Here is a 16,608-nt window from a genome sequence, read left to right as displayed (position 1 = left end):
TAATAAAATGCAACTGAAATAAACCATCTCTTCGATTGTTGTTTCTGAAGAAGCTGTTACCATTTCATTGAAGAAATAAACATTATAATAAAATAGTTTCAACAACGTGCTAATAGCTCTTTAAGGCTGAACTTTCAGGTTCAGTGTTGCTGCGTGCTCCACATGCTAACATGCTCATCATGACAACGCTAATCTGGGATGTAGGCTTCAATGATTATCATTCAGCGTCAAGCTGGCAGCTAATGTTAGCTTATCAGCACAAACTGAAATAAGAATCAATAAGGTTATTATAACTTAGCTGGTGTAAATTGTGGAGCAGCGATTTTAAAAGTGCGGGTGTTCTAATTCTAGTATATTACCAGCAAATCAACACATTCTGTTTCATTTAATGTTCAATAACTAATGTTAGCTGACACATCATACAACAAGACAAAGTTACAAAAAATAAATAAATACAGCTAAAAGAACAACCAAGAGGAGAAAATGTTACACTTATGTTGTTTTGTGAGGTGAATTTATCTAAATAACATTTGTTTGGGTGACTAACTCTCTTTCAGAAGGATGCTACATGTAGCATGTTTCCATTTGTTAGCTCTGAGCTCTGACTCAGACAGTGATGAGTGACAGGAGGATTAAACTTTAGTAACTTTACCGTGCTTCAACTGTAACCGAACAGCTACGATTGGCTTAATTGTCACTTAATAAATCTGACTTGACCAATAGGTTTTCATCGATGACTCCACTGGTAAAAAGTGTGGGGGATGAAAATACGTTTCAGTGAAAGACACCCACAACACCCACGGGTGAGACGCGCCTGGCTGCATGTCATTTAGCTTGTCAAAAATATAGCCTAAAATCCATTTAACTTTTTCGAACAGTTACAGAGATGGATTCATTATTTTTTAAATGATTGTAGTGGAGAGTCAGTGCATAATAAAAACAATGACACTAGTTTTAATAGGAATTCTTCTCTCTGTGATTAGGGTTTTGTAATACATTTAATTACCCAATGAGTCAGCCAAAATACATCTGATCAACAAATACAGAAGATGAAAAAAACATTTTTTACATTTCTGAGATGTAAGCGTTTGCCTCCAAGCTGATGAACCAGTTTAGTCTGAGGGCTTCATCAAAACTATTTCATATAGTTACACAAGATAAACATGTTCTCTGGAAATGAAAAGCCTGTTTCCTTAAAGGAGAATTTCCATAGTTTTTTGTAGATGAGCCGTTTCTACATATTACGTTGTAATTCCTGGTAACATAACATAAAGGATTCCTACAGAGATAGACCTTTTTTGATGAGGTTAGATCCTTTTTTGAGAAAAAACAAAGTTGTTACAACCGAGCAGCAACCTGAAGCCAATGCAAAATTTGCAAGTACTACAGTTCATCGTGTGTCCACTTGAGGCTGTCCCCATATTAAATGACTGTTTTGACAGCATGTAATTAACATGTTTACAGCCTGGTCCTGGTCTTATTAGTTCATGTCTTTATCAGCACACACTGTACAGGGGAGGAATGGTTTCATAACACACCCGGTTTGACTTTATGAAGGACAAGAGTTTTGCATAATTAGGGGTGTGGTGATTCAAAGTGGTTGTGTTGTAGCAGTTTGTGATGAAGCTCCAGCTCTGTGCTTTATGTTAGGTTGACAGAATATTTGGTAGTCATTATTTCGAATATGGCAACCCCCATGGATGGGCTTCCAAAACAGCCCTTCAGAAACCAATGGGTGACATCATTGAGGCTTCGTCCATCTTTATTTACATGTCTTTGGTTACCACACTCTCTCTGAAGCCACCAGACACTTAACCTTTCAGTCATAAGATAAGCACTTTCACTGAATGTACTTTGATCAGGCCTTTTTTCCACCAACAACTATGATGCAGCCAATGTGGCCCTTTTCAAAGCTGCTGTCTGTCCAAGTCCAACACTTCAACTATAAAGAGGCATTATTTAATATGAATACCCAACATGTATGTTGTGTAATTTAAAAGGTGTTGCTCATATTTATGAACCAGTTGATAATAGGATTCTGACTTGTTCCACTCAGCTTTGTGAACTTGATCATTCCATACATTTCTTTTATGTTTAAGTCCTCAAGTGACTGTAAGATAGAGTCTCTGAATATGTTCTACCTTCAATAGAGTTCAGTAACTACTTGGACACTTCCATTGATTTAGTTATTGAAATCTTTTTGTGAGACATTATCAGCAAAGGAAATATTTACAGATGATGCACTGAGCCAGTATATGTGCTTTAGGGATTTATTGCATCAAACATTTTAGTTGTCTGAAAGATCAAACATGATGAGTTTAGTTTACTGAGCTGATCATTTAAAATAGCAAACATTTTGTAGCTTCATCTTTTTTCTTCATGGTTGTCAGATGATGAGTGCAGCCAGCCCTGCAAGTGCTGCCCCAGCACTTGCCCCAGCACCTGCCACAGCAGCTGTAGCAGTTCCAGACAGACCAGCAGCACCTACAGCAACATCACACAAGCTCAGAAATTATTGTTCTCACCCAAAGGAGGTACCAGAACAAAGCCCTATTAAACATAATGTGGTGTAATTATAAGAAATACCTTAAGACTGTATCATAAACACAGATTGTAATTCAAATTTCTTGCACTGATTGCACCTTTTGTCAAATTGTGCTCCAATTGTCTTACATTGGTTTTTATATTCATTTGTTTTCTTCACACTGATCAGAAGTGACACAATGTCCTTCTGCTGTATGTATGTTACATATGGATGGAATGACATTGACAACTAGTAGTGTATTGATGAAGTGGACACTCCACTGATTCCGTCATTTACTGCGTCAATGTGTCTCATAAATAACTATGTGGTCAATATACCACAGCAACCATTAAACTTGAACTTGGGATCAACAGCTTTGTCATATGATAGTTATATTTTATTATATTAGTTCAAATATTATTGTTTATTCTGGGATTTTAATCTACTTTTGAAAATACAAGACATATAATGTCCCTGTCATTATCCCCTTTGTGATCATATCACAGTCCAACACAGGAGTTTAAACCTTCAGATTATAATTCATTTGAAATCAAATAAAGGCTTTTACCTGCTGCCTGCAAACCAGCCACAAGACCTCCTGCTGCCACTCCTCCTCCGTTAGCGACGGCAGCTGCTGCCATCATTTGGGCAGCATAGGTACCTGCAGCTATCCCAGCTGAAGTGAAACCTACAACTCCCAGAACCACAGGAGCTGCGACCACGGCTCCTGCTACACATGTACAAGACCACAGCAGGGGAGAACCCTGTCTTGTAATGAGAGTCTTCTACATTTATGTGAGTGACTTTAAAATTAAATTAGTTCAAATCAGTAAAAAGAAAACAGAGCTGATATATGAAGCGTTTCTTAGGGCTTACCTCCTCCTCCTATTACAGCAGCAAGAGTCACTGAAAGAAAGGATGAAAACCAGGATCAATGTTAAAAGCCCATCTGGTTATATCAAACATATTTGCCAGTGCCCTATCATTATTACATTCTAATGAGGAACATTAAGAAGCCATCATATCAATATTTTCACAGCGTTATTCAAAGGAGGAATGATACTCACATAGTCCCATTTTGTTGTCCTTAGTGGTGAGATCTGAGTGAGACAGGGTCATATATACTCTGAGAGAGTTAGGTATCATTTCAGGAGAAATGAAACTCAGAGAAAAGAGGGCGTCACTGGGTCAATCTTATAATTAAATCCAGACAAACACAAGTTATAAATATTTCTGAGGTCAGTCATGAGTATTTGTGAAGGAGTGTCACATTCTCTCTCAACTATCAGGGGGAAACACCTTTTTATATTATTCAGTTGTTTTTATTTATGTGTTTATCAAAATAAATCTTAGGATCCACTTTGGTTTATTGATACTTGCTTCATTAGGTATTAAACTTCTCAGGTTCTTTAGAATGGGCTGACCGCCTAAGACTCCCAAACTAAAGAGATGACAGGGGTTGCAGTTTTAAGGATTTATTTTCCATCCAAAGCCATGGTTTCTGTGCTATCAACGACACATATTCCAAATTAATAATACACTAACTAATCACCAAAGTATGAAAAATCAATTAATATCATGATTAAATTAATAGTTAAAGGCACGGTTGGTAATTTTCAAAAACTAGCATGATTTTGAAAGTAGCATACCCTCAGTGCTCCATCTACCCACCCCCTCCACTCAGTGCTCCCTCAAAAGCCCCGCCCCTCACTTACGTGCACAATCGCCATTGGCTCTTCATATCTGAACAGAGTTACATTCAAGTGATCTCAGCTCATGCTTTGAGTGTAGGGCTAGAGAACGAGCAGGGAGACAGGGAGGCATGGACCCCACCCCCCAACTGGTACAACTGTTAACAAAAGGCTTACATCTATTATCATTCATATAAAATATAAGCTGCTCAATAATAAACGTAATCGGTCCTCCCCGTTTCATCATCACTACAGTTGCTAACATTAAAATTAGACTGATCAGTTTATGATCATAGTTGTTACTCCCAAAACTACACATACTTTTAACATTATAACTGATGTATCTTTAAATCTATCTTATTCATTGTTGTTGTTGTTGTTGTTGTTGTTCTGTGTGTCTCGATCCTTCTCTCTCTTTCTACATCTCCCTCTATCCCACTTTCCAAGCCCAACACAGTTTTGGCAGATGGCTGTTCATCATGACTCTGGTTCTGCTCGAGGTTTCTGCAACTTAAGGAAGTTTTTCCCTGCCACTCTAACTTTTCTAAATGTTGCAAAGTGCTGTGCTCATGATGGATTAATGTTGGCTCTTTGTAGATGATATAACAATGAGTAACCAACACTTTTTTAAAGTGTCTTGAGATCATGACTTGGCGCTGTACAAATAAAGATTCATTGGTTGTGTAGCGTAATTAAATTATTAAGATGTTATATCTTTATTTAACCTCGGATTAAAAGAAGGGGCACCACTTCCTGTTAAAGGAAGAAAATAACTTTAATGGTATAAGTTAATTAATTAATCAGTCAGTTTCATATCTTGAAAGAAGTAAGTTCTGGAAATGTTAAACAAGAAAAGACACAGACAAAGTCCTGAATTTTATGTGTAAAATTTAATATAAAAAGGGGTAAAAAATAATGTATAGATAAAACAGATAAAGAATATGATTATTATGATCAGGATAATGCAATTATAATGTATGGTGACATTATATATTTAGTAATGAGATAAGACGCGGTATTGTTTGAATGACTTAATCAGAAAATGGTCAAAAAGAAAAAGTTGATGAAGGAATTTTGGGATTCTATTCGGATTTAAAGGAGGGCTCTGAATAGACACGACTCAAGACTTAATCTTCCAACACCCCTCTCCATCAGCGGTCTTACTGTGAGATGTGTTCAATTGAACTCCGCCGGCTGGTCCCGCGTTTCAGTCTCTGGCAAGTGGTTCAACAACTTGGTCTGAGTGTGCAGCTGGGATGGAGATTGTACGTCGGTTCAGCCGTTGTCTCAGAAGCTCCAAGAGGATCCAACAGGAAAAATATTAAAGAGTCTTTTGATACGTCGATTTCCAATTCAGATTAACCGGATGGCCATCTTGATGAATTCAAATTAAGGAATTGGCGTTCAAAATTGAAGAGCAAAGACTTTGGAGAAGAAAGTTCAAAAACCTTGCTCGAGCCAGAAAGAATTGATGTTCCAAAAATTGTGTGTGAAAAAGAAAGTTCGGCAGAGACTCGTCTCTACGGCACAAACTTAAAAGAAGTGATTCGGACCGAAGTCTGAAGAGAAGCAAGCAAGAGCTGAAGCTCTAAACTTCACAAACCAAAAACAAAACTAAAACTGGAGATCTGAGCTCAGTGTGAACTCTTATCAGCTGGATGAGAGGAGGGGGGCCTGCAGGCAAAGAGGGGGGCCTGCAGGGGAAGGGTTACTCCCATTCTGACTGGAGGACAATTGTTTAAACTAAACCGAGTTTACTCAATAAGATTAAGAATAAGAATCTAAACATATATACGTCACCATACATTCATTTCGATATTATTTCTATCAGATCCATGTTGATGTAGGTTCACGTCATATATTTAGACAAACATTTCTATCAGATTCATGTTGAGATGAAAATCACACCACCTGGGAATATCCTCAGTCAATCCCAGCCTGTAGGTGAACAAAAGCATGTTATACAGTCAACATTCTTAATAAGACATATTAATAAAGTAGGAAAAGAAATTGGTGTCTTTAAATAACACCTTCTATAGCTAACATCAAAGAGTATGCTTTATAACACGTCTAAATGTATAATTATGAAGGTTACGTATCCATGGATATTCTAACACTAGATGGCAATAGCGCTCCACGTCAAATTCCATTTAAAACTATTATAACTCTTATTCCTATTCTGAAGATCAGATTTTGAGTTTAAAGAGATGATTATAATACATTCAATGTGACAATTACAAATATCTAGATGAAGAAAGCCATAAATGTTCATTTGATGCAGAATTGAAAGCTGTGGTTTAATTCAGTTCTTCAGCAGTCCTTCAACAGATGGTCAGTTTTACGACTTTGCAGAGACTGGTTTCGGTCACAGTTCATGTCTTTGGGGTCAATTCGTAGATAGCAGAGTGTTCTGTTTCCGCTCGATTGTTTATTCCAGGTGTTGTAAAAGTTCATAATATCCTGTCTTCCAGAGCCTGTCTGAGAGGCAGACTTAAATCATTGATCAGTTCCTTTGTTTCTTGGTAAAATAAACCCAGATGTTAATCCACAGTCCTGAGTCCTGCAGGAAGAGAGGTCGTAAAAGGTGGCTGCTGATAACGGCTACAGTTGACGTTAACACCCTGTGCTCCAACAGGTTATGGTTATATTGAATGTGTGAAGTTGAACTTGAGGATGGGGGAGGGCGTAATGGTTTTCCTTTTTGTATTTTGTTTAATAACAACCAAAGTAATATTTACTTTAGGTTAATGATCACTGTAGTTATTGTACATTTTAAAGACTAATGGAAAGTCTGATGTTAGAAATAGTGTAATATCTTGAAAGAACTGTGGAAATGTACCCTTGCAGTAACAATGTGGTTTTATCCAGGATGTATTTAACCCTTTCACACATAGTGGTGACCACAGTGTACAGTGATTCTAACATTGTTTTCTACTAAATGCATGGCTTTTGATGGACTTCTTTCATATAAGCTACTTCAATGGATTTTTATTATTAAACTGTAACTTGCAGATGGCCTAGTGGTGATGTTGCACCCTATTTACAGAGGCTATAGTCCTCCAGGTGGGCGGCCTGGGTTCAACACCAGTCTGTGGCTCCTTTCACGTATGTCATTACCCGATCTCCCTCCCTGGTTTCCTACTCTATCCATTGTCATTTCCAATGAAGGCAAGACAAATCCATGCTAGCACAAAGTACAACATTCATTTATGTATATTTTTAAGTAAAAGATCCCATTTATGTAATGTAGGACTTTTTCTTGGAAGAAACTGTTCATTATAAATGTTGATATACTCTTATAGATGGATGACTGAAAACTGAATGAAACCTGCAACTTTGAGTCAAGAAATTAGTATCTAATGGCCAAATACAGTGTTGTGAGAAAATCTTAAAATAGAAATTAAAAATATATATAAATATATTGACCTCTTTCTGATCTCCTTAATATTTGCATGTTGGTGAGACGCGCTTGGCTGCATGTCATTTAGCTTGTCAAAAATACAGCCTAAAATCCATTTCACTTTTTCGAACAGTTACAGAGATGGATTCATTATTTTTTAAATGATTGTAGTGGAGAGTCAGTGCATAATAAAAACAATGACACTAGTTTTAGTAGGAATTCTTCTCTCTGTGATTAGGGTTTTGTAATAAATTGACTTACCCAATGAGTCAGCCAAAATACATCTGATCAACAAATACAGAAGATGAAAAAAACATTTTTTACATTTCTGAGATGTAAGCGTTTGCCTCCAAGCTGATGAACCAGTTTAGTCTGAGGGCTTCATCAAAACTATTTCATATAGTTACACAAGATAAACATGTTCTCTGGAAATGAAAAGCCTGTTTTCTTAAAGGAGAATTTCCATAGTTTTTTGTAGATGAGACGTTTCTACATATTACGTTGTAATTCCTGGTAACATAACATAAAGGATTCCTACAGAGATAGACCTTTTTTGATGAGGTTAGATCCTTTTTTGAGAAAAAACAAAGTTGTTACAACTGAGCAGCAACCTGAAGCCAATGCAAAATTTGCAAGTACTACAGTTCATCGTGTGTCCACTTGAGGCTGTCCCCATATTAAATGACTGTTTTGACAGCATGTAATTAACATGTTTACAGCCTGGTCCTGGTCTTATTAGTTCATGTCTTTATCAGCACACACTGTACAGGGGAGGAATGGTTTCATAACACACCCGGTTTTACTTTATGAAGGACAAGAGTTTTGCATAATTAGGGGTGTGGTGATTCAAAGTGGCTGTGTTGTAGCAGTTTGTGATGAAGCTCCAGCTCTGTGCCTTACGTTAGGTTGACAGAATATTTGGTAGTCATTATTTTGAATATGGCAACCCCCATGGATGGGCTTCCAAAACAGCCCTTCAGAAACCAATGGGTGACATCATTGAGGCTTCGTCCATCTTTATTTACATGTCTTTGGTTACCACACTCTCTCTGAAGCCACCAGACTCTTCAAACAAAAACAGTAAATTATATCAAAGGACTTTTGAATTGCTGGTCTACCACTGCCTCATTGATTTAGTCTGATTGTAATGTGTGTGACTTTGGCATTTAAAATCAAACACATTCTTTTTTATTGAACACACAGTTACACAGAATAACAAACCTAAAGATGCAGTAAGCAGATCTCAATTCCTGTAAGGTGAAATTACTATTTTTGTCAATGAAATTTGGTGGCTTTTAAGAGAGCAATTAAAACTGTTGTTTATAAAAGGGTTTAGTTTCTGAAGAGGACCTTCTGTCATGTGTTCAGACACTTAACCTTTCAGTCATAAGATAAGCACTTTCACTGAATGTACTTTGATCAGGCCTTTTTTCCACCAACAACTATGATGCAGCCAATGTGGCCCTTTTCAAAGCTGCTGTCTGTCCAAGTCCAACACTTCAACTATAAAGAGGCATTATTTAATATGAATACCCAACATGTATGTTGTGTAATTTAAAAGGTGTTGCTCATATTTATGAACCAGTTGATAATAGGATTCTGACTTGTTCCACTCAGCTTTGTGAACTTGATCATTCCATACATTTCTTTTATGTTTAAGTCCTCAAGTGACTGTAAGATAGAGTCTCTGAATATGTTCTACCTTCAATAGAGTTCAGTAACTACTTGGACACTTCCATTGATTTAGTTATTGAAATCTTTTTGTGAGACATTATCAGCAAAGGAAATATTTACAGATGACGCACTGAGCCAGTATATGTGCTTTAGGGATTTATTGCATCAAACATTTTAGTTGTCTGAAAGATCAAACATGATGAGTTTAGTTTACTGAGCTGATCATTTAAAATAGCAAACATTTTGTAGCTTCATCTTTTTTCTTCATGGTTGTCAGATGATGAGTGCAGCCAGCCCTGCAAGTGTTCCTCCAGTGCCTGCCACAGCAGCTGTAGCAGCTCCAGACAGACCAGCAGCACCTACAGCAACATCACACAAGCTCAGAAATTATTGTTCTCACCCAAAGGAGGTACCAGAACAAAGCCCTATTAAACATAATGTGGTGTAATTATAAGAAATACCTTAAGACTGTATCATAAACACAGATTGTAATTCAAATTTCTTGCACTGATTGCACCTTTTGTCAAATTGTGCTCCAATTGTCTTACATTGGTTTTTATATTCATTTGTTTTCTTCACACTGATCAGAAGTGACACAATGTCCTTCTGCTGTATGTATGTTACATATGGATGGAATGACATTGACAACTAGTAGTGTATTGATGAAGTGGACACTCCACTGATTCCGTCATTTACTGCGTCAATGTGTCTCATAAATAACTATGTGGTCAATATACCACAGCAACCATTAAACTTGAACTTGGGATCAACAGCTTTGTCATATGATAGTTATATTTTATTATATTAGTTCAAATATTATTGTTTATTCTGGGATTTTAATCTACTTTTGAAAATACAAGACATATAATGTCCCTGTCATTATCCCCTTTGTGATCATATCACAGTCCAACACAGGAGTTTAAACCTTCAGATTATAATTCATTTGAAATCAAATAAAGGCTTTTACCTGCTGCCTGCAAACCAGCCACAAGACCTCCTGCTGCCACTCCTCCTCCGTTAGCGACGGCAGCTGCTGCCATCATTTGGGCAGCATAGGTACCTGCAGCTATCCCAGCTGAAGTGAAACCTACAACTCCCAGAACCACAGGAGCTGCGACCACGGCTCCTGCTACACATGTACAAGACCACAGCAGGGGAGAACCCTGTCTTGTAATGAGAGTCTTCTACATTTATGTGAGTGACTTTAAAATTAAATTAGTTCAAATCAGTAAAAAGAAAACAGAGCTGATATATGAAGCGTTTCTTAGGGCTTACCTCCTCCTCCTATTACAGCAGCAAGAGTCACTGAAAGAAAGGATGAAAACCAGGATCAATGTTAAAAGCCCATCTGGTTATATCAAACATATTTGCCAGTGCCCTATCATTATTACATTCTAATGAGGAACATTAAGAAGCCATCATATCAATATTTTCACAGCGTTATTCAAAGGAGGAATGATACTCACACAGTCCCATTTTGTTGTCCTTAGTGGTGAGATCTGAGTGAGACAGGGTCATATATACTCTGAGAGAGTTAGGTATCATTTCAGGAGAAATGAAACTCAGAGAAAAGAGGGCGTCACTGGGTCAATCTTATAATTAAATCCAGACAAACACAAGTTATAAATATTTCTGAGGTCAGTCATGAGTATTTGTGAAGGAGTGTCACATTCTCTCTCAACTATCAGGGGGAAACACCTTTTTATATTATTCAGTTGTTTTTATTTATGTGTTTATCAAAATAAATCTTAGGATCCACTTTGGTTTATTGATACTTGCTTCATTAGGTATTAAACTTCTCAGGTTCTTTAGAATGGGCTGACCGCCTAAGACTCCCAAACTAAAGAGATGACAGGGGTTGCAGTTTTAAGGATTTATTTTCCATCCAAAGCCATGGTTTCTGTGCTATCAACGACACATATTCCAAATTAATAATACACTAACTAATCACCAAAGTATGAAAAATCAATTAATATCATGATTAAATTAATAGTTAAAGGCACGGTTGGTAATTTTCAAAAACTAGCATGATTTTGAAAGTAGCATACCCTCAGTGCTCCATCTACCCACCCCCTCCACTCAGTGCTCCCTCAAAAGCCCCGCCCCTCACTTACGTGCACAATCGCCATTGGCTCTTCATATCTGAACAGAGTTACATTCAAGTGATCTCAGCTCATGCTTTGAGTGTAGGGCTAGAGAACGAGCAGGGAGACAGGGAGGCATGGACCCCACCCCCCAACTGGTACAACTGTTAACAAAAGGCTTACATCTATTATCATTCATATAAAATATAAGCTGCTCAATAATAAACGTAATCGGTCCTCCCCGTTTCATCATCACTACAGTTGCTAACATTAAAATTAGACTGATCAGTTTATGATCATAGTTGTTACTCCCAAAACTACACATACTTTTAACATTATAACTGATGTATCTTTAAATCTATCTTATTCATTGTTGTTGTTGTTGTTGTTGTTGTTGTTGTTGTTGTTCTGTGTGTCTCGATCCTTCTCTCTCTTTCTACATCTCCCTCTATCCCACTTTCCAAGCCCAACACAGTTTTGGCAGATGGCTGTTCATCATGACTCTGGTTCTGCTCGAGGTTTCTGCAACTTAAGGAAGTTTTTCCCTGCCACTCTAACTTTTCTAAATGTTGCAAAGTGCTGTGCTCATGATGGATTAATGTTGGCTCTTTGTAGATGATATAACAATGAGTAACCAACACTTTTTTAAAGTGTCTTGAGATCATGACTTGGCGCTGTACAAATAAAGATTCATTGGTTGTGTAGCGTAATTAAATTATTAAGATGTTATATCTTTATTTAACCTCGGATTAAAAGAAGGGGCACCACTTCCTGTTAAAGGAAGAAAATAACTTTAATGGTATAAGTTAATTAATTAATCAGTCAGTTTCATATCTTGAAAGAAGTAAGTTCTGGAAATGTTAAACAAGAAAAGACACAGACAAAGTCCTGAATTTTATGTGTAAAATTTAATATAAAAAGGGGTAAAAAATAATGTATAGATAAAACAGATAAAGAATATGATTATTATGATCAGGATAATGCAATTATAATGTATGGTGACATTATATATTTAGTAATGAGATAAGACGCGGTATTGTTTGAATGACTTAATCAGAAAATGGTCAAAAAGAAAAAGTTGATGAAGGAATTTTGGGATTCTATTCGGATTTAAAGGAGGGCTCTGAATAGACACGACTCAAGACTTAATCTTCCAACACCCCTCTCCACCAGCGGTCTTACTGTGAGATGTGTTCAATTGAACTCCGCCGGCTGGTCCCGCGTTTCAGTCTCTGGCAAGTGGTTCAACAACTTGGTCTGAGTGTGCAGCTGGGATGGAGATTGTACGTCGGTTCAGCCGTTGTCTCAGAAGCTCCAAGAGGATCCAACAGGAAAAATATTAAAGAGTCTTTTGATACGTCGATTTCCAATTCAGATTAACCGGATGGCCATCTTGATGAATTCAAATTAAGGAATTGGCGTTCAAAATTGAAGAGCAAAGACTTTGGAGAAGAAAGTTCAAAAACCTTGCTCGAGCCAGAAAGAATTGATGTTCCAAAAATTGTGTGTGAAAAAGAAAGTTCGGCAGAGACTCGTCTCTACGGCACAAACTTAAAAGAAGTGATTCGGACCGAAGTCTGAAGAGAAGCAAGCAAGAGCTGAAGCTCTAAACTTCACAAACCAAAAACAAAACTAAAACTGGAGATCTGAGCTCAGTGTGAACTCTTATCAGCTGGATGAGAGGAGGGGGGCCTGCAGGCAAAGAGGGGGGCCTGCAGGGGAAGGGTTACTCCCATTCTGACTGGAGGACAATTGTTTAAACTAAACCGAGTTTACTCAATAAGATTAAGAATAAGAATCTAAACATATATACGTCACCATACATTCATTTCGATATTATTTCTATCAGATCCATGTTGATGTAGGTTCACGTCATATATTTAGACAAACATTTCTATCAGATTCATGTTGAGATGAAAATCACACCACCTGGGAATATCCTCAGTCAATCCCAGCCTGTAGGTGAACAAAAGCATGTTATACAGTCAACATTCTTAATAAGACATATTAATAAAGTAGGAAAAGAAATTGGTGTCTTTAAATAACACCTTCTATAGCTAACATCAAAGAGTATGCTTTATAACACGTCTAAATGTATAATTATGAAGGTTACGTATCCATGGATATTCTAACACTAGATGGCAATAGCGCTCCACGTCAAATTCCATTTAAAACTATTATAACTCTTATTCCTATTCTGAAGATCAGATTTTGAGTTTAAAGAGATGATTATAATACATTCAATGTGACAATTACAAATATCTAGATGAAGAAAGCCATAAATGTTCATTTGATGCAGAATTGAAAGCTGTGGTTTAATTCAGTTCTTCAGCAGTCCTTCAACAGATGGTCAGTTTTACGACTTTGCAGAGACTGGTTTCGGTCACAGTTCATGTCTTTGGGGTCAATTCGTAGATAGCAGAGTGTTCTGTTTCCGCTCGATTGTTTATTCCAGGTGTTGTAAAAGTTCATAATATCCTGTCTTCCAGAGCCTGTCTGAGAGGCAGACTTAAATCATTGATCAGTTCCTTTGTTTCTTGGTAAAATAAACCCAGATGTTAATCCACAGTCCTGAGTCCTGCAGGAAGAGAGGTCGTAAAAGGTGGCTGCTGATAACGGCTACAGTTGACGTTAACACCCTGTGCTCCAACAGGTTATGGTTATATTGAATGTGTGAAGTTGAACTTGAGGATGGGGGAGGGCGTAATGGTTTTCCTTTTTGTATTTTGTTTAATAACAACCAAAGTAATATTTACTTTAGGTTAATGATCACTGTAGTTATTGTACATTTTAAAGACTAATGGAAAGTCTGATGTTAGAAATAGTGTAATATCTTGAAAGAACTGTGGAAATGTACCCTTGCAGTAACAATGTGGTTTTATCCAGGATGTATTTAACCCTTTCACACATAGTGGTGACCACAGTGTACAGTGATTCTAACATTGTTTTCTACTAAATGCATGGCTTTTGATGGACTTCTTTCATATAAGCTACTTCAATGGATTTTTATTATTAAACTGTAACTTGCAGATGGCCTAGTGGTGATGTTGCACCCTATTTACAGAGGCTATAGTCCTCCAGGTGGGCGGCCTGGGTTCAACACCAGTCTGTGGCTCCTTTCACGTATGTCATTACCCGATCTCCCTCCCTGGTTTCCTACTCTATCCATTGTCATTTCCAATGAAGGCAAGACAAATCCATGCTAGCACAAAGTACAACATTCATTTATGTATATTTTTAAGTAAAAGATCCCATTTATGTAATGTAGGACTTTTTCTTGGAAGAAACTGTTCATTATAAATGTTGATATACTCTTATAGATGGATGACTGAAAACTGAATGAAACCTGCAACTTTGAGTCAAGAAATTAGTATCTAATGGCCAAATACAGTGTTGTGAGAAAATCTTAAAATAGAAATTAAAAATATATATAAATATATTGACCTCTTTCTGATCTCCTTAATATTTGCATGTTGGTGAGACGCGCTTGGCTGCATGTCATTTAGCTTGTCAAAAATACAGCCTAAAATCCATTTCACTTTTTCGAACAGTTACAGAGATGGATTCATTATTTTTTAAATGATTGTAGTGGAGAGTCAGTGCATAATAAAAACAATGACACTAGTTTTAGTAGGAATTCTTCTCTCTGTGATTAGGGTTTTGTAATAAATTGACTTACCCAATGAGTCAGCCAAAATACATCTGATCAACAAATACAGAAGATGAAAAAAACATTTTTTACATTTCTGAGATGTAAGCGTTTGCCTCCAAGCTGATGAACCAGTTTAGTCTGAGGGCTTCATCAAAACTATTTCATATAGTTACACAAGATAAACATGTTCTCTGGAAATGAAAAGCCTGTTTTCTTAAAGGAGAATTTCCATAGTTTTTTGTAGATGAGACGTTTCTACATATTACGTTGTAATTCCTGGTAACATAACATAAAGGATTCCTACAGAGATAGACCTTTTTTGATGAGGTTAGATCCTTTTTTGAGAAAAAACAAAGTTGTTACAACTGAGCAGCAACCTGAAGCCAATGCAAAATTTGCAAGTACTACAGTTCATCGTGTGTCCACTTGAGGCTGTCCCCATATTAAATGACTGTTTTGACAGCATGTAATTAACATGTTTACAGCCTGGTCCTGGTCTTATTAGTTCATGTCTTTATCAGCACACACTGTACAGGGGAGGAATGGTTTCATAACACACCCGGTTTTACTTTATGAAGGACAAGAGTTTTGCATAATTAGGGGTGTGGTGATTCAAAGTGGCTGTGTTGTAGCAGTTTGTGATGAAGCTCCAGCTCTGTGCCTTACGTTAGGTTGACAGAATATTTGGTAGTCATTATTTTGAATATGGCAACCCCCATGGATGGGCTTCCAAAACAGCCCTTCAGAAACCAATGGGTGACATCATTGAGGCTTCGTCCATCTTTATTTACATGTCTTTGGTTACCACACTCTCTCTGAAGCCACCAGACTCTTCAAACAAAAACAGTAAATTATATCAAAGGACTTTTGAATTGCTGGTCTACCACTGCCTCATTGATTTAGTCTGATTGTAATGTGTGTGACTTTGGCATTTAAAATCAAACACATTCTTTTTTATTGAACACACAGTTACACAGAATAACAAACCTAAAGATGCAGTAAGCAGATCTCAATTCCTGTAAGGTGAAATTACTATTTTTGTCAATGAAATTTGGTGGCTTTTAAGAGAGCAATTAAAACTGTTGTTTATAAAAGGGTTTAGTTTCTGAAGAGGACCTTCTGTCATGTGTTCAGACACTTAACCTTTCAGTCATAAGATAAGCACTTTCACTGAATGTACTTTGATCAGGCCTTTTTTCCACCAACAACTATGATGCAGCCAATGTGGCCCTTTTCAAAGCTGCTGTCTGTCCAAGTCCAACACTTCAACTATAAAGAGGCATTATTTAATATGAATACCCAACATGTATGTTGTGTAATTTAAAAGGTGTTGCTCATATTTATGAACCAGTTGATAATAGGATTCTGACTTGTTCCACTCAGCTTTGTGAACTTGATCATTCCATACATTTCTTTTATGTTTAAGTCCTCAAGTGACTGTAAGATAGAGTCTCTGAATATGTTCTACCTTCAATAGAGTTCAGTAACTACTTGGACACTTCCATTGATTTAGTTATTGAAATCTTTTTGTGAGACATTATCAGCAAAGGAAATATTTACAGATGACGCACTGAGCCAGTATA

General features: G+C 37.0%; 2 long non-coding RNA genes across 2 annotated transcripts; both read right to left on the bottom strand.

Moving 5' to 3' along the window:
- Positions 1-2,256: 2,256 nt before the first annotated feature.
- LOC132993572 (uncharacterized) lies at positions 2,257-3,531 on the bottom strand. The gene is made up of 3 exons (XR_009676491.1): positions 3,401-3,531; positions 3,093-3,254; positions 2,257-2,484 (listed from the first exon to the last, which is right to left on the bottom strand). It is a non-coding gene; the product is annotated as an uncharacterized LOC132993572 (long non-coding RNA).
- A 5,901-nt stretch (positions 3,532-9,432) lies between these two features.
- Positions 9,433-10,694, bottom strand: LOC132993532 (uncharacterized). The gene is made up of 3 exons (XR_009676486.1): positions 10,565-10,694; positions 10,257-10,418; positions 9,433-9,648 (listed from the first exon to the last, which is right to left on the bottom strand). It is a non-coding gene; the product is annotated as an uncharacterized LOC132993532 (long non-coding RNA).
- Between the last annotated feature and the right edge of the window lie 5,914 nt (positions 10,695-16,608).

Source organism: Labrus mixtus, chromosome 18, assembly GCF_963584025.1.
Source record: "Labrus mixtus chromosome 18, fLabMix1.1, whole genome shotgun sequence".
Taxonomy (NCBI): Eukaryota; Metazoa; Chordata; class Actinopteri; order Labriformes; family Labridae; genus Labrus; species Labrus mixtus.
The sequence above is the reverse complement of the archived record's forward strand: the minus strand, read 5'-3'. Positions and strand labels throughout refer to the sequence as shown.